The sequence below is a fragment of the Ursus maritimus genome (genome assembly GCF_017311325.1).
Source record: "Ursus maritimus isolate PB19 chromosome X unlocalized genomic scaffold, ASM1731132v1 scaffold_X1, whole genome shotgun sequence".
In the NCBI taxonomy this organism is placed as follows: domain Eukaryota; kingdom Metazoa; phylum Chordata; class Mammalia; order Carnivora; family Ursidae; genus Ursus; species Ursus maritimus.
The window spans coordinates 102932382-102951722 of NW_024423319.1; positions in this window are offsets into that span (position 1 = coordinate 102932382).

Sequence of the window (19341 nt, forward strand, 5' to 3'; positions counted from 1 at the left end):
CCCCCCCCCCCCAAGATCTAGGGAAGATCACATAGTCTGATCTTAGGTAATGAGAATATCCCAACTCCCAAGCAAAAGGATTGATCTGGAAATAAACTCAGGACTCAAGGCTAGCCAGTCAGAGCCGTCTGTGAGATTTTTCATGGGACTTCAGTTGCAAATGAGGGAAGCCTAGAGCAGCTGATGGTTCTTGGACTTCCATGTGCAGAAGCCTTAGAATTAGGCTACCACTATAGGATGGAGAGCTGAAAGCACTAATAGAAGGGAACTTAAACTAATGAAAGTAGAGTTTCTAGTTATATCAGCCACTGATTTTCTTTATTGCTTAAAATAGTTTGAACTGGATCTTGGTCATTTGCAAATTCAAGTGTCACAACTAACAAAACTCTTTTATAGGTCATTGAGTCAAAAAGGAGGAAAGGGCCTTAGAACCAAATAATAATAATACCCAATGATTAGAGGATGCTTTCTCCCCTCTGTGTTTAATGAACATACCTTTACATTCTTGATATTTAAAGTTGCACGTGACTTTTTCACTCACCTATAAGAGTTTTTAATCAGATTGCTTATAATTATAACCCCTTTGATCCATGTATCTGGTCCATGAAAGGGAAAAAAAATACCTGAACATTACCTCATGAAAGATATTAAAGACATTCATTAAACTGGCACTTCAGCAAAACCTAAGGTAGCCAGTGCTCAGTCAACCAGAGCCCGTATGTGCCAATTTTACTCCATAAAATTTTGAAGTTCTGAACTATAAAGAGGCCTATTTGATGGCATTTCTGTTTGTATTTCTCTGATACCTTTATCCAAATTTAAGATCTGACTCTACGTGATAGTGGTCTCTGCATACTCATAATCTGTCTGTTTATAATTTTACTTCTTAAAGGTCATGGTTAGTGATGAAACCACTGAATTTCACAGTTCATTTTAGGAATCATTCTACCTCAGTTTTCTAGGTGTGGTATACCAAATATAAATGAAATAAGTAAAAACTAGGTATGCATTATAAGCACAGGTTTTCCTCATTCCCTGTATTTTTCTTTTTTTGAATTAAAAAATACAGAAGGGCTGTTTTTCTTTTATGTCCATGCCTATTGTTCTGTCCCAAACCCACACATTCTATTAATCTGAACGATTCTTTTTAATATCCCCTTTGTATAGACCTAGGTTCTTCTCCTTTTAATGCACTATTACCTTGTATTTTTGCTATCTGCCACCTATGTGTTCAGAAAGCCCTCCCATCTCACTCTACATTTATCTTATTATATAATTAGGCCCTTGAAGTAGACACTTTGTTTAATATGACATAGTAATACTCCCATCAACTATTTCCCTTTTCAGGTGTAGCATTACTTATTACCACGAATGATTTAATTATGAAATCAGGTTCACACTACTAATAGATCTTACCCAGCACCAAACTCTAGTCATGATTCAAATGCTGTAGGTAAGCATCAAGAAGAGATGCAATATTCCTTTTTTTAGAGGAGCTCAAAGATGTCAGGTGTTCATTTTCTAGTAAATTGTGATTAATTTTTGCTTTTGGATTAACATGAATTTTTGAGAGTTTAGGGAATCCTCCGTTTTATACAGTATATAAATGCACAAATAGTAAAATGTTCACTTGACTACCACGTACTCTCCAGCCAACCACGCTTACTGTTTTTTACAGTTAGCAATATAGATTGTAAGCATGTTTGTTAAGATGAGCTCTTAGAGATCATTCATCACTCATCTCCTTTAAGTATGAAGGGAACAGATTGTGGGTCTATGGTCAATTTTCCATGCCTATCCACCTAACATAAAGCCTAGAAGATATTTGGAAATTGATAACAATATTATATATGGAGCACCAACTCTTTAGTATGCATTGTGACATAAATAGAGGCTCACTGACAACTAAAGGATGGCCCTTTATCTTTACGGAATTCATAGTGCAGTGGAAGCAATATATAAATAATATATATTTATACATAACAAATATATTTATAAACAACAAATTGATTATTACAATACGCATTAGGCAAGAGCTAAAATTTATGCCCATCCAGTTATTAAGATAACAGGGATGAGGGATACCTATATCAGACTGAGGAATTCATAACACTGTCTTGAAGAAAGGGTATCTGAAACTGAGTCTTGAAAGAGTATAATGACTTGGCTAAGAAGAAAAGGGCAGATAGTAATTTCAGACTCAGAAAATAGGGTAAAGGAAACAAGATGTGAATAAGCTAAGTGATTTATGGTGGGAATTGTTACGCTGAGAGCAGAAAGTGTTTGTGGGAGTGTGTTAGAAGAATCCAAGGAATGAGGTAGGCCTGGATCCAAGGTGTTTATTTTCATTTTGAACCGAGGGGTAACCTATAAAAAATTTTAAAGTAACAAGGGGCATGTACCTAGGTTTTCATTTATTTTTGTATTTTCTATTTAACAATTTATACTTCCAACAAATACTTATTGAGAGCCAAACATTGGCATAGAGGTTATTTTTACAAGTATGAGTGAATGGGACATAATTCCTTCTCTTTTTGATTTTATACGTAAATGAGTAAGAGAAACAATTTAAAAGTAACACATACTCATTATTATAAAGTATGGCATTTGTGACAAGCACAGCTAGGCATCGCTGAGAAGACATACACCGGGTGGGAACTACCTAGCAGAGTTTGTTGGTGAAGGCTGTTCTGTGGAAGCTGCATCAAACCTGGTACGTGAAAGGAGAGGAGAAAGTCTTTGGTGACTCTGCATGACCGGTAGGGAGACCTTCATGAACTTCTGATGAAGGAAACAATTTGGTATGTTTAAAGAGCACATGGAAGCAAAGAGCAGAGTTAGGAACAAGTGAGGAAGCTATAATTGAGATGAAGAGAAAATAATGAGGGTATTGATAATAAAAGCTAATATTTCTTGAGTGCAAAGTTTGAAACACATACAATTAGCTAACACGCAACTTGTCTGACCTACCAAAATGGCAATATTGCGTGGTTCAGCCTGTATTATTAGGTATTGTGCTAGGCACTTGAATAGATAATATCATTTAATATTTATTAGGACCATATGAAGAGCTATTGCTCACATTTTTACAGTGAGAAAACTGAGGCTTATTGAAATGTAGCAGTTGGTGCAGGGACATATGGCTAGTTAAGAGGATGAGTCAGTCAAGTCCCAGAAAGGATCAGGAGGTATATTCCTACAGAATAATGTGAGGAAATATTAATACAAGGACTATTTGCAGAGGCATTGATACAGTTTAGGGAAACCGAAAGGGACAGTGCGGTAATGCAGGAGTAGCATGAGCCAGTGGTGACACACTGCAAGGCCCGAAGGGGCAAGCTGAATGTTAACCCAGAGAAGTAATTATATGTAAAAGACTGCCTGACAGAAGCTGTGGCCTTTGGTGGAGATAGGAATCCAAGCTATGGAGACTCACTAAGAGACAAATGAGCTAATAAATACTTCAGAGTTGACTCTCAATGCGGTTCCAGTCTCCTTCCTGAGCTTTTCATCGAAAGGAACCAACCAGAAGTCAGAAGATAGTGAAGCCCATGGATGTAGTCCATAAAGATCCACCTCACAGAGCAATGTAGAGAAAGTTCGGGTGGTCCTGGAAGGGACTGGGAAATAACAGATACCCAGCTTTGTGGTGGAGGCAGGTAGGGAATTGAGCTCATGATAAAAAGCACAATTCAGTGTATTGCTTGGTGGTCTGAAATAAAACAGTAGAAATACAGATTGTGAGGATGGAACAAATAGAAAAACAAATACAAGAGCAATCTGCAGAAACTTGCAGGGGATGAGAAGAAGAATCTGGGGTAAATCTAAAATCTTAGGCTTGAGTGATTGGGTACATAGGGATGGTATTAAATAAAATAGGGACAAATGGAAGAAGAGACAGAAGTTGAATTTGGAGGGTGTTTAGTTGTAGTGTCTATGGATTATCCAGCCTAGTGGATAGATGGAGAGAGAAAGAGAGAAAATTTTGGAGATAGTTTTAGAGATTAAAATTTATAAGTCGTTAGCATAAATTTTTGGTGGTTGAGATTTGGGATTTGATTGCAGGTACCCAGTATAAATATATAGAAAGAACCAAGACAAGAAAGCTAGGAAGCACTCAATCATAGGAGGCACTCAATCGTAGGAGGCAAATGAAAGAAGAGGATCCAATAAAAATCCTTTTTTGACTGGATAGTTTTAAATAAAAACAAAAGAAAACAACAAACACACAGTATAAAAAGGTATTGCAGAAAAGAAGCAAGGAGAGAATTATTGAATGATGGCTCATTTCTAATTCTAAAAAAAAAAGTTAGGAATGTCAGTAGTAAATATAATTTGTTAAAATAATGCACATGCATCAAATACAAACATTTATCGGAACTTGCATGTTCTTCGATCCTTCTACCTAATGCAAAGGTGGAAAGTTTAGACCAACCAGGAAGGTGAACGTAGGGGCCAAGTATTGCAGACTGACAAAGGGAATTAGCACAATATGGATGAAACAAAGGAAGGGTACCAAAGCTAAAAGTCTAGGGATACACTGTGATTAAGACTTCTAAGAGAATGGTATCCACATAAAAGTCAATAAATAAGCTATATAACATGGAGATAATTTGGTAAATGCCTTGAAGTCTTACAGTGCATATTATTTCTTCTCTTGACCTAATTTTCCTTCTTAAAGGATAAAGAGTAGAACAGGCATATGAGCTAGATTTTATTTTATTTTATATGTATGAAGATTTATTTATTTATTTGAGAGAGAGAGCGAGAGCGAGCGAGCAACCAGGGGGTTGGGCAGAGGGAGAGGGAGAGAGTGAATCTCCAGCAGACTCCCCACTGAGTGCAGAGCCTGAAACAGGGCTTTATCTCAGGAACCTGAGATCGTGAGCTGAGCCGAAATCAGGAGTTGGAAGCTCAGCTAACTGAGCCACCCAGGCGACCCAGATGAGCTAGCTTTTAAACTATGATTTCCCTACTAACTTATAAGAGTATATGTCTCATTATATAATATTTAATGTTCTATTTATTAAATGGAAGTACTGTGTTTAAAAATGATATTACAGAGGTGAACTTAAAATAAGTACACTTTCTAAGGAGATTAGCTATGATGAAAGCCAATTAAAACAAATAACAAAATACTATTGTTATGGTCTCTTTACCTAGTATATAATAAAAATTCAAACAACCAAGTTTTATTGTATATTAATAATGCTATTGGACTAGATCCCAGAGAATGATATTTAATGCTTATTATTACTGATGAGTAAAACTTACTTTTTCCAATTACTGGACAGCAATATGAAAAAGTTAACAGTGTGGCTAATTATAGACTGCAAAGAACATGTCTGACCAATCTAACATATATTCAAAAGAACTAAATATAACTTCTTAAAATAAATTTGGTACCCGTATAGGAAACTATTTGTTGTGTTCTAACAAAACTCCCTGCAGTTCAGAGATACAATTAGGACCTTCCTTTTCTATCAAAGACTATAATTGGCCATTATATTAAATACTCAGGGTTTTGTTTTGAAAAGCACGTTCTTGAACAAATAGATTTCACTTCCAAGACTAGTTTCTCATTTTCCTCTTTTTATTTATTTATTTTTTTTTTTTTAAAAGATTTTATTTATTTATTTGACAGAGAGAGACAGCCAGCGAAAGAGGGAACACAAGCAGGGGGAGTAGGAGAGGAAGAAGCAGGCTCATAGCAGAGGAGCCTGATGTGGGGCTCGATCCCACAACGCCGGGATCACGCCCTGAGCCGAAGGCAGACGCTTAACCGCTGTGCCACCCAGGCGCCCCATCATTTTCCTCTTTTTAAATTCATGTTTCTAAATTCATATTTTTGATTTTTATTAGGCCTTTAACAGATATAACAACCCTAAGGTGCAAATATGAATGACCATTTAAATTTGCATTTACAATAAATAGTTCTTCCCCAAGCCGATATAGTATACGGGGTGATGTTTTTTGAGGGTCCAAAGTATAATATTGAATAAAATTTACAAGAAAAAATTATTTGGCTTAATTCACTATAATGTTCAAGCTCTTTATGGTTGAATAGACATTGGCCACTGAGTGATTAGTTGACTGGACAATGAATACCAATACTTAGAGAAATATGAAAATTATACTTTTAGGCAAGATTCTTTTTTTCTGTTGTTGGGTGTTGTCCAGTGTCTGATGGTTCAGCTAGTATTCATCTCCTACCCTGCCCCTTCCTCCAAGGCATCCATATACTTCTCTGCCCATTGATTTAGGCCATAGGAAAAAAGATTCACTTTACAAAGGACGCAGAAGTAACAGTGTGTGAATTTTAAATTAAGAGCTAAAGAAGCTTCACAAGTTGCTGCTTAAACATCTGGGAGCTTTCATGAGTGCAAGTATGAGAAAAATATTCCCCAGGTAGCCCCTGCCCCTCTTCTCTGGGCTCAGAATAAGAGCCCTAGAGAAAACCTGAAATTTACTTGGACCTGGAACAGACTCCTCCAGATGAACCACAGACCTACAGTTTGAAACAGCACTCCATACAACACCACCGAAGTATTGGAAAAAGAGAAATCAAGTGTTGTGATAAGCCACTGAGTTTGGGGGCATTTTCTTATGGTACATTATAGAAATTTCTGGCTAAGACAGTAGGGAAAAAGAAAACAACCATTTTTTTTTCTTTTAATTCAGAATGATTTAATGAAATTCTATAGATGAGTAAAAAATCTTTGATAAAGATTTTTAAAAGAACATGTTACCTGATTTACATGAATAGTGTCACGTAATTGCTACATCATCAGCAAAAAGCAGAACACTTGTTTGTATGTCTTATTTCTCAATTACAGCTTTGGCACAGTCTTTCAGATTCTCCTATATATGTGAGTATTGTGCCAACACTGTAAAAAAGCAAGACAAATTTTTACTAGTATAAAGTGCCGTACTTCCTCAAAAGACAGCACTGAAACTAAATTTGAAAGCTTTTCCTTGATTACTTTTTAGCTCTTTATTGTTCCTTTTTGAGATTGTGTATTAGGTTCTTATTGCGGCTGTAACAAATTCCCACAAACTTATTAGCTTATAGCAACACACATTTATTACCATTAGGTAGTTCAGGAATGTTAAATCTGTCTTGACTAAAATCCAAGTGTTTGCAGGGCTGCATTCCTTTTTAGAGTTTCGAAGGAAAATCTTTTGCCTTGCCCTTTTGAGCTTCTGGAGGTCACCCACATCCTTGGCTCATGGCCCTTTTACTCTACTTTTAAAACCAGAGATATTGGGCCAAGTCTGTCTCCCATAGTAATCCGACTGTTCTCCCTATTCTTCTTCCCCTTTCCACTTACAAAGATCTACTGATTACACTGAGGTCATGAAAATAATCCAGGAAAACCTCCCATCTCAAGGTCACCCAACAAGCAATCTTAATTCCATTTTATTATTTTTTTTCTCCAGTGTTTATTTAAATTCCAGTTAGTTAACATACAGTGTAGTATTAGTTTCAGGTGTACGATGTAGTGATTCAGCACTTAAACACGGTGCTCCTGACAAGTGCCCTCCTTAATCTCCATCACCCATTTAACCCATACCTCCTGCCCACCTCCCCTCCAGCAACCTTCAGTTTGTTCTCTGTAGTTAAGATTAATTCCATTTTAATTCCATCTTAAACTTAATTCTCCTTTACCATGTAACCTAATATATATTCTCAGGTTCTGGGGATTAGTATGTAGATATCTAAGACATTCTGCTTATAATAGAGTATATCATTGTAAGTAGGTAGGGCTAATAGTGATATTAGAACAGGATGCTGTTTTACACACACACACTGTAGTATAGCACCTTGATTTGCCTAATATAATCCATAATGGACTTTCTAGTATTGCTTTTTCTTAGATTTTTTTTTTTTTAATACTCTCTACACCCAACATAGGGCTTGTAGTCACAACCCCAAGATCAAGATTCACATGCTGTCCTGACTGAGCCAACCAGGCACCCCTGCCTTAACCATTTTTAAGCTGCATATATTTTGGGCAAGACATTGAAACTTAACTTTTAATTTTGTCATCTGTATGAGTGTGGATAATGGTATAATGATATTATTTTGTTGTGAGGATCAAATGAGATAATAAACACAAAGGTCTTTGCAACTGATATACATTGACTAATAAATAGAATCTATTATTTGTTATATTAAAATATTTGTATCTTTTGTTTAGCTGTAGATTAGGCATTATATATATTTGTAATAATTAGGTTGTTCTTTGGTACTATACTGAGTAGTCCTTCTGGCAGGGGAATTTCAAATTATACATTTGTCTGTATATGAAGAGCATAGAAGCCAAAAAATGAATCTCATAGTATTTACACGCTGAATCTACGTTAATCTGAATCATCATAGGATCAAATGAGAATGCATGCTCATTTAATACTACCAATGTTACTTTCCAGTTACGTTTGTCTGTAGCTAATCTCAAAATAGATAACTAATAGAAAGATGTTGATAAGCGGAAACCACATTTTATTGATTTGCAAACAAATACAAATAAGATTTTTGAGGTTCTAATATTGCATGATAGTAATAATTCATTCTTTACAGAAGAACTAATTGAAATTCAACTTCAAATTAAACTATTATTATATGTAGAACATTATTAAGGTATCAGTCTTATGTTAATGACAATTTCCTCAATATAAAATCTGACCATTTTCTTATCCTGTGTGATGCACAGAGATTCCTGCAGGACCCATAGAAACTCTGGTAAAACGTACTGTCTACAGCAATATAGACTTAGGGAGTTAAGTGATCTAGAAAGTATTATTCTTACTTCCTTTTTAAGTCAAATTTTAGGGACTCCTGGGTAGCTCAGGTCACCATCTCAGGGTTGTGAGATTGAGCCCTGCGTCTGCTTGGGATTCTCTCCCTCTCCCTTGCTCTCTGCCCTTCCCCCAGCTCATGCCCTCTCACTCACGCTCTCTCTCTCTAAATTAAAAAAAAAAAAATCAAAGTTTAGATAGAGTAAATTGTACAACATTACACATTTTAGGATTCCATGCTGAGTATTTTCCAAATTCCTATTCATAAGAAGTAACTATTTTAGGCAACCTGTGCTTTAAGTTGATGACAATTTTATGGGATTATACACTTTGTAATCCTAAAAGTTTACAAAATTAACTCTTTGAACATTTACAAAATTAACTCTTTGAATTATTTTTGTGTATATTTTTAATAAACAACTAAAAATAACACAACATCTGTGTGAAGGTGGAGACTTACTGGACTAATAAAATTATTACAACATCAATGCAGTGAAGATAGTTTCATGATATCTACACTCCTGGCAATAGACTGAAAAGAGTGAAAAAAAAATTCTGTAAAGGAGGTGGATGGCTAGTAATTGATTTATCGAAATATTTAGATCACAGAACTCTTTCCCTATTGTGCTCAAGGGCAGAGTTTTACCAGTCAGGCAGGAGGTTGTGAGAGTTCTGTGAGGAGACCATCAGCCCTAACGGAAAGACCTAAAGGTACTGCCACCAGGATTTCCCCCAAGGAATCCTTATTCATTTGGACCTAGGAAAAAGCTTAAATTTGTTCAGCTCCTTCCACATACTCAAGAATTTTAGTCTGCCGGTTACAATTATAGGCAGATGCACGAGTGTTCCCAGAACGTTTCAAGCATAGAATAAGATAACTGAAAAGGAAACAAGAAAGGAGTAGGAAGACAAATTAAAAGTACCAACAAAGGAAAAACAAAAAAATCTAACTCGGAGAGATAAATACCATACAAAGAGAATAACATTTCAATATCAACAGAGAAATAAGAGAAGGTAACACATCCATGACGTTAGATCAATGTTATAAAAAAAGAAATCTTTGGAAAAAAAATAAAATTGGGGTTGTTGAGATACTGTTTCTCAGCCCCAAACCCATCCTTCTGTACTTAGCTTTGTGATTGCTGGCCGACAGAGATTGTGTAAAGCCTATTTCTGCTTGGCCAGCGGCTCCCGATTAGGCTATGTTGGTAGAGGGTATGAGAGGGACACTGCGAGGCCCCAAGGACACTGCAAGGAGAAAGGACTTCTTCCCACTTGCTTCCCATCAGTACTTCATCCCAGCAGCATCACTTTCTTCTCATAGCAACAGTTTGCAGGTTTTCCAGCACGGGCGAAACTGGCCTCATCATGCCTCCGCTTATCAGAGAGTGATGAGTGCTGGTCTGCCGTAGAGCCCCTCTCCGAGGTCTAGGTCACAGGCCAAGACGGCCCCTCCTCTGAACTCCCGAGACAGCAGCACCAATTAAGCAGTGTTTTCTTCTCTGAGATCTGGGTATCCACTGTATGAGACCCCTCCAGTCTGTTTCTAGGTTTTCATTATTCTAACCCCTTACCTTTGTTCCTTTAGCCCTAGGGTGGTTGCCGCTTCCTACACTGAAAGACTTGGAGTTTTTTCCCCCCTACCTTTTCTGTTACCTAGTGAACAAATTTAGGGCTAGTTTTCTGATAAATTCTCACTGGTCCAAAAAGGATGTAATTTATTTCTTCTTAAAGAATTCTGCCCGGCACTACCTGCCAATCGCAGCAAAAATGAAACTTTCAATGGACGAGGTGGAAGAAACAAGTAGGCAAATCCCCCAGAGTAGAGCAAAAGACAAAGAAAAGAAAAGTAGGAAACTGGAGGATTGTTCTGGGAAGCCTGATGGCTGAATAATAATCTTTTTAGAAAGGGAAAACAGAGGCAATATGTGAGAGGAAATAAGCACATATTTCAAGAAATTTTCCAGAACTCAAGTACATTAATTTCCAGACTAAAAGAATCCACTGAGTGGCCAGTACAATAGATGAAAACAGTTCCCCTCTCCAAATAGCATCATGAAATTTCAGAACACTGGAGACAAAAAGAAATTCCCAGAAGATTCCTAAGAGGAAAAATGAATGTCATACAAAGGATGTGTCATCAGACACATATTGAGGCTTTGGACACCTCAATAGTGACATAAGAACAAAGAGGCATCAGAACAGTGTGTAAAAAATGTTACGTAACTAATAAATCAACCATGCAAGAGGAAAATAAAGATTTTTCAGACAAACATCTCAAAAATATACTTCTCTTGTACCTTTTAAAAATAATTTACTAAGGGATGCCTTCCAGCTACACAAGCTTGTGAGTGAGGCAAGTGGACGAAATGGCATTCAGAGAACAGGAGCCCTGACCCAGGAGAGACTCACAAGGAATTTCCTGGTTGACCATGAAGAAGATTAGAAGGTAACGTGTACAGTGCACAAAAAGAGCACCAGTCCTGATGAAAGCATGGTAATACTTAGTATCCGATTTAACTAAAATTTGTGCTAGGACAATAACAGATGGTCAACAGAAGGTAAACAGGGATAACTGCCATGAACAGCTGATCCATCATTTACCTAAAGAAGAAAACAATAAATGTAAGCATCCTTTCTGGGTGCACATGCACCCACACATGTGTGTTTTCTCTGAATTTATCAGTATGTTTTTGAGGAGATATGGAAAGATTGAGATCTAAGTGACAACTGCATTTCCGCTGAAACTTGAAGTCTGATTATATGGATAAATAAACATGGACATACACACGTGTTATTGATACATGGACTTATAAAAGTGCCAGATTAAGCAGCTAAAAGATTCAAAGCTGTTTACCTGCAGGACAGAGGAATTGGGAGGTGGGTAAGGCGGTAGGACAGTGTCATATTTTTATTTTAACCTTGGTAGTCACGTTTAATTAATGCTAAACTATGTGTGTTACTTGATTAAAATTAGTCAAGAATTAACAGTACTAATCTTGGGGCACGTGGGTGGTGCAGTTGATTGAGCATCTGACTGTTGGTTTCAGCTGGGGTCTTGATCTCAGGGTCGGGCTCCATGCTCAATGTGGAGTCTGCTTGTTATTCTCTCTCACTCTTCCTCTGCACCTCCCTATCCTCTCTCTCTCTCTCTCTCTCTCTCTCTAAAATAAATGAATGAACCTTAAAAAAATAATCTTATAGGTCAAGTTGATTGATTGATTGATTTACTTATTTATGGACAACACTGTAGATTTTAAAATGTGCAAGTAAAAGAAATGATTAACCACCCAGATGTTCTATCTGCATGAAGACAAATGGATAGAAATTTCCAAACGTCCAAACAAAACATTAGATCACTGACCAGCACTGTGTCTGATGCAAGGTATTCTTACAATAAAGGTTCAAGTAAATGAACTAGTAATGCCACTAAACAGTCTTTGCTAGTGCTCTAGTATACTTGTGGTTTGATCATTGCTTCTGATTCAGTTCTATGTGCTATGGGAAGGTGGAAATAATGCATACCGAATGCCTAGCTCCCAAATAGTTCTTCTCTCAGTACGGTAAGATTCATTGCATTTAAAAACACACATTTATAAAGATATGCAATAGACTCATTAAGATTCATTAATTTACTCATTTTTTCACAGAACATGGAATAAGTACGTTAGTAGACATTATTCTCAGATGAAAGGATGAAAAGTAGGTCACAGTCCCCACCTTACAATGATTCGTGGCATGTTAACAAACAACAACATGACATTCTCTTTTACTTTTAATACTAAACAATGCCATTATTCTCACTTCTGTGTCAGAATATTCAGAGATTTAATAATATGTCAAAAGTCAAGTAATTTTTAAGTGTCAACATTGAGATATGAACTTAAACTTGAAAGCAAGAGTTTCACAACAGCAAATTCTCTGTATTGTTCTCAGAAATAGTTGTTTCAAACATTTATCAATTGTTAGCAGATGTTGTTCTTCTAAGATTAACTCTAAATGTGTTACCATTGAACATTTTCAACCAGGTTAATACAGTTAAGTGCATAGATAGAGGTTTGATTATCCCTGAAATTTCAGAGTGTTGTATTTAGCATATTTCTATGAAGAGTGCCACTGCTGTCAGTACGTGGGGCACACTGCAACTCCTGTGCCCTTCATGTTTCAAACGCCATTACACAAGTTTTCTAGTTTTTAAGTAGTCTAAATAATTTAACGTAGCTTCGAATTTAGAACCTAAAAGTTTTTAGTGCTATAGAGCCAAACTACATATTTTGTTAGTGAAAAGAAAGAAGTCAAGAGACAGTAAATGACTTGATAAAAAGTCGGAGAGCAGGTTAGGTCACTTTCGGGATTATATCCACACGTGTTAACATCTAGTCCTGTGTGACTTGGACCAGAGAGGATGAAAAGGAACATTGAAGAATCACTATCAAGACTCTTTTCAATATAGTATGTTGCTGGCTTTTGTTTCGTAATGATTTTCTTATAAAGTCTTTGTAAAAATGGTGAACGCCCCAACTTATTCTATTAGAAAATATTTATGTTATGATAATGAGAAAATAGGCATTTTAGAAAAGTGAGATGAATCATAGTGGGGTATTTTTAAAACTAATTAATGCTTGCAGCATTAGGGTTTAGTTAGCTATACATAAAGCCCAAGAATAAATCTTAAAATTGGACTTAATTGAAAAACTTGAGAAATATAGCATGTCATATGTGATTATGAAAACACATAAACAATAATGCATTGTCAAGCTTACATGCATGTGTTAGCATATAACACATTATAGTGAGTGCCCATGGTGGTGAGTAAGGTGGTGAGGAAATACATATGGTGGAGGAGAGGAAATGAGAGTGGACATGAGGATAAATGGACAGACATCAAATAATATTTTAAAAAAGGAAATAAAACAAGAATGGGGTCTTGCATAACCTGCCAATCTGATAAAATATGGTTAACTGCATTCTTTGCCCCTGAAGTCTAAAAAGAAAATAAGATCCAAAACACTCTTAATATATTATTTAATATATTTATATCTGTATAACTATTAAATTATAATAAATAATTTATATTTATTTAAATTAATTTATATTTATTTACATTAAATATATAAACTTAAAAATTTATATAAATATTAAATATTTAAATAAACTAATACTAAATTTGTAAATAAATATTAAATATATTTGCATCTATCAAACTTTGCTCTTAGAACTTAAGAATCTTCATGAGAATGAAAGTAACATTCCTGATAAAAGGGGCTTTCTATTTGAAAGCATACCAGTTTTTAAGGATGTGTACATCATATATTATTATTAGGTAGGTAGAAAATTAGTAATTTAATTTTGATAGAACAGTTTTGCATAAATACATAAGATCCTGATGACAATAGAAACCAATATTAAAAGTCTCTTTAATATGTAGATACTTTGAGTCTTGATAAGTAGTTGACTTCATATGCAGTGTAGCTGTGGCTAGCCTTGTACTCTGTACACTTGTATATGCATACTAAAATAGTGGCAGGATCAGTTAGCATGCAACAGAATACTCAACTAACAGTAAATTAATAATATGGTGCAGTATGGTGAGAGGTAACTGTATCCTTGGAATGAGCACAAGTCTGGCAAGTTACTTGTACACTCAGAGCCTCATTTTGTTTATGTGAAAAATAGTGATACTAGATTATACAAACTCTTTAGGTTTAAATATACTTTAAAGATCTGTAATTCCAATTGCATTCTAATGGTATTAGCCATTTATCAGAACGTCTTAAGGTTGTGTATCTGATTTCCTAAACTTAATTAAGGTGAGTTCAGGCAAAGCAGGAGGTAAGCTTTATTTTGAAATTGACCTACAGAATATGGTTATTTATGTGGCAGGAGCAGGGGATTAACTAATGAGAGATGAGCCACCCTCTCTGAGTTTACAGTGGGGGAGAAGGAACAACTTGATTCACAAGGCCATGGTGACTGCAGATAGGGGAAGCATGAGAAGGTTGATTTCCCCTCGTAAGTTTTGAGAATTTTATCTGAGTACATCCTTATTTTTCATAGGAGTGATGACACTCTTCAATACCTAATGACATTCCTCATAAGAATAGGATCATCATTCAAAAATGGGGCCATAACAGCAACCAAGTCTTTAGCCCCAAGTGGTCAGGATGACATAAAGTCTGTGGACCCCAAGGAATATCTAGATCATAAATATCTTCTAAATTTAGTTCACGGAGAACAGAAATGTGGCTTTAATCTTTTACTACATTTTTCCTTTCATTCATGCTTACACCTACAAAATGGTTAGTTTTCTTTTTAGACCAATTGTTAAAACATGGCTAATTTCAATAATACAAGCAAAGGAGAACTGAAACATACCCTGTGTTGGTAATTTAGGCCAAAATAGAAGTCATTCTGAAACTGATACGTAGAAATACATTTAGAATATTTTCTATTTCAAAAAAAAAAAAAAAAAAGAATATTTTCTATTTCAGTGGAGAGTGGGAGGGGAAAATCTGTGCTATATTTTTGGGTCTCTTATTTTGCTGTCACCTAAAGAATATTAGGAGAATATCTAAAACAAGTTTGTTCCAATGGTATAGTCTATATACTAGACAAATGTAAGCACCAGTTGATAAATAACACTATTTATTTATTTATTTATTTATTTAAGATTTTATTTATTTATTTGACCTAGATAGACACAGCCAGCGAGAGAGGAAACACAAGCAGGGGGAGTGGGAGAGAAAGAAGCAGGCTTCCAGTGGAGCAGGGAGCCCGATGCGGGGCTCGGTCCCAGGACTGTGGGATCACGCCCTGGGCCGAAGGCAGACGCCTAGCGACTGAGCCACCCAGGCGCCCCATAAATAACACTATTTAAATGCTATTGTTTGACATGTTACTTTAATAACATGTGAATGTTTTTCAACATATTTTTATTTATTTATTTATTTAAAGATTTTATTTATTTGACAGAGATGGCAAGAGAGAGAGTACAAGCATGGGGAGTGGCAGACAGAGAAGCAGGCTCCCCCCTTAGCAGGGAGCATGATGCAGGGCTCAATCCCAGGACCCTGGGATCATGACTTGCACTGAAGACACATGCTTAACCGACTGAGCCACTGAGGCACCTGTATTTATTGATTTCATAATGAATGAATGAATCTGGAATTTATAAATAAATTTACATTTTCAAAGTTGGAACCAAAACATACAAGAGTTTCATAGGTTGATAGTTAGGAAGAGTAAAGATAAATTACAAACATTTCATGAAGTTTCTTATTGTCCTGCTAATGATGGACATTAATTTAATCTGGTCTTTCACTTGTGGTACCAAGACACAACGAGATATCCTTATTTAAAAGACACATAATTGCAATTCATCTTTATCATTCTGTTTACAGGATGCCACTTAGAAAGTACTTAAAAATTACAGGTTTTAACAAATGAAATACACTTTAGATTCTGAGGGAGCACATATTTACACACCCATGTTATGTTACTTGGTAGATTAAACTGGTAGGTCCTGAACCACATGCTGTGATGATGGATTTAACACTTCATAATGAGCACTAAGTAATATTTACTTTGTATCCTCATTTGCATTAAGTTGCTTTATGTTAGAGAAATAAGAGCCTTATGTTGAGTTTATTAGAGTAGTATTAGGTTTAAGACCTCCAGACTTTTCCCCATCTGTTAACTGAAATAACTTTTACTTGTGGAAGGCAGACCAAAATAAATGTACTTCAATTAAGCTACTTGTTTTATGGCCACAGAATTGATTTTACATTCTACAGATTTTGTCTCTGTGGGAGTTGGAGAGTATGCAGAGGTAATAATGTCTTTATTAAAATTCTTGACTCCATTCAAGAAAATATAAATACATTTAATCAAAAACATTTTGTAAATTAAAGACAAAGAAGACAGGAAAAATGGAAGAAATTATCCAAGCATATAATTAATCTTATATTGCACCTGTTGGTTTTTTGTATTTTTTTTTTTAACCATCTATATAAATAACATTTTAAAAGAAAGTAATAGGGTCAGTATTTCCGCTCTAAAGTCATTTTAGTTTTTTTTGTTTTTGTTTTTGTTGTTGTTTTTTTACTAATTTAATTCAGTTGTAGTTACGGGAAATTGCAGAGGCTATATATTGATAGTGCTGACAAGTGGCTAAATTGAGAGTAACCTTCATTTTTTAAGGTGTGTATGTCGAATTGAATTAGCAAATTAACTGCATGCTATCACAATTGAATATATGTGAATCCTTGGTTAGTGCAATAAGGTCAAGTATGGCCACATATGGGCCGTCAAAAATACCGTTTCTCTAGGGGGCACCTGGGTGGCGCAGTCGTTAAGCGTCTGCCTTCAGCTCAGGGCGTGATCCCGGCGTTATGGGATCGAGCCCCACATCAGGCTCCTCTGCTAGGAGCCTGCTTCTTCCTCTCCCACTCCCCCTGCTTGTGTTCTCCCTCTCGCTGGCTGTCTGTCTCTGTCAAATAAATATATTTAAAAATCTTAAAAAAAAATACTGTTTCTCTACTAACGCCCTAATTTTTTCTCTTTATCATTCATATTTAATGGAAAATATCTTTACTGCAATAGCTCAAAAAACATCTGACCAACCATTGTTTTTGTTTGACAATCGAACTTCAACTTCCTAGTTTCATCCCCTTTAAGTTAGAACTCATAGTCCGTAAATAGTTTTTTTTAATAGCAAAAGTAGTTGCTGTAAATTATGTAAGCCTAGTGAAGTCTGCCTTTTAGTGACTCATTTTTCCCTTTGATATTTTTTCTTGATTTTTCTGATCTCTGCAGCCATAGTATTCTATTTTACCTGTAAAAAAATCTATAACAAAATATCTGTATACCAAATCATTCTATACCCAAGGTCATAATGTTTGTGAGTTAGCTGTACGTTAAACAAGAAGAAGAATGGGGGTGCCTGGGTGGCTCATTCTGTTGGGTGGCCAGCTCTTGATTTCGGCTCTGGTCATGATTTCAGGGTAATGCGATTGAGCCCCGAGTTGGGCTCTACACTCATCAGGGAGTGTGCTTGAGAGTCTCTCTCTCCCTCTCCCTGCCCCTCCCCTTGTGCTAAAAATAAACAAGTAAACCTTAAAAAAAAAAAAAAAAAGGAGGAATCAGTGGTGCCTGATTCTAAAAATGAAATGTCACATTGGGAGACTGGTAAATGTGATCTTGCGAGGGGTAAAGGAACTACTTAAAGCGTATCATGTGAGTGGTTGCTTACTCTTTGTGTGGAAGGTATACGCTTTAAATGGGGAAAAAATACCATAGTTTTAAAGTATGAAGTCATTATGTTTATACCTTTGCATTGTTTGCAAACTATTTAAGAATTTTTTATTGTTACTTTCTTTTTTAAATTTAAGTTCTGGTCAGTTAACATATAATGTAGTATTGGTTTCAGGAATTAAATTTAGTGATTCATCGCCTAGTGCTCATCCCAACAAGTGCTCTCCTTAATGCCTATCACCCATTTAGTGCAACCCTCCCCCCACTCTCCTCCCCTCCAGCAACCCTCAGTTCTTTATAATTAAGAGTCTTTCATGGTTTGCCTCTCTCTCTGTTTTTATCTTATTTCATTTTTCCTTCCTTTCCCCCGTGTTCATCTGTTTTGTTTCTTAAATTCCACATGTGAGTGAAATCACATGATAGTTGTCTTTCCTTGACTGACTTATTTTGCTTAGCGTAATGTACTGTAGTTCCATCCATATAGTTGCAAATGGCAAGACTTCGTTTTGATGGCTGAGTAATATTACATTGCATACATATATACCACAACTTCTTTATCCATTCATCAGTTGGTGGACATTTGGGTTCTTTCCGTAATTTGGCTATTGTGGATAGTGCTGCTACAAACAATGGGGTGCATGTGCCCCTTCAAATGAGCATTTTTGTATCCTTTGGATAAATACCTGGTAGTGCAATTGCTGGGTCATAGGGTAGTTCTATTTTTAACTTTTTGAGGAAACTCCATACTGTTTCCTAGAGTTGCTGTACCAACTATTTAAGAATTTTTATTTCATCCATAAAGCCAACATTCATAGAGCCATCATAAAGGAGAATTACTTCTATTAGGCTGCACAAAGCAGCCAGTCAAAAAATTTAGTCATTTTGTTCAAATTGCATGAAATTGGATCAATCAATTCTTTATTACATATGGCCTTTATATTTATAGATTGTACTAATAATTGTGCTATTGTTAAATTACTTAAGAAGCCTGGAAGCTAAGAAAAAGTTACCCATTTTTAAGTGAAGGATAGAAAAATTGAATCAATTAAGGAAGATAGGATCTACAGAGAATAGATATGAAAATTTTAACTATGATTTGAGGAAATTGTGGGTAAATGATAATTAAATATGTTTATTTTAAGAAACAAAATTAGGGTAATTTACATCAGAATAAGGCTTTTATACACTTAACTCTGGGAAAGTTTTCCCTTATTAATACTTTTCATATTCAGGTCATATTCTTAAAAGAATTTTAAAATGACTTCAACTTTGACGTTGTATGAGATGCAT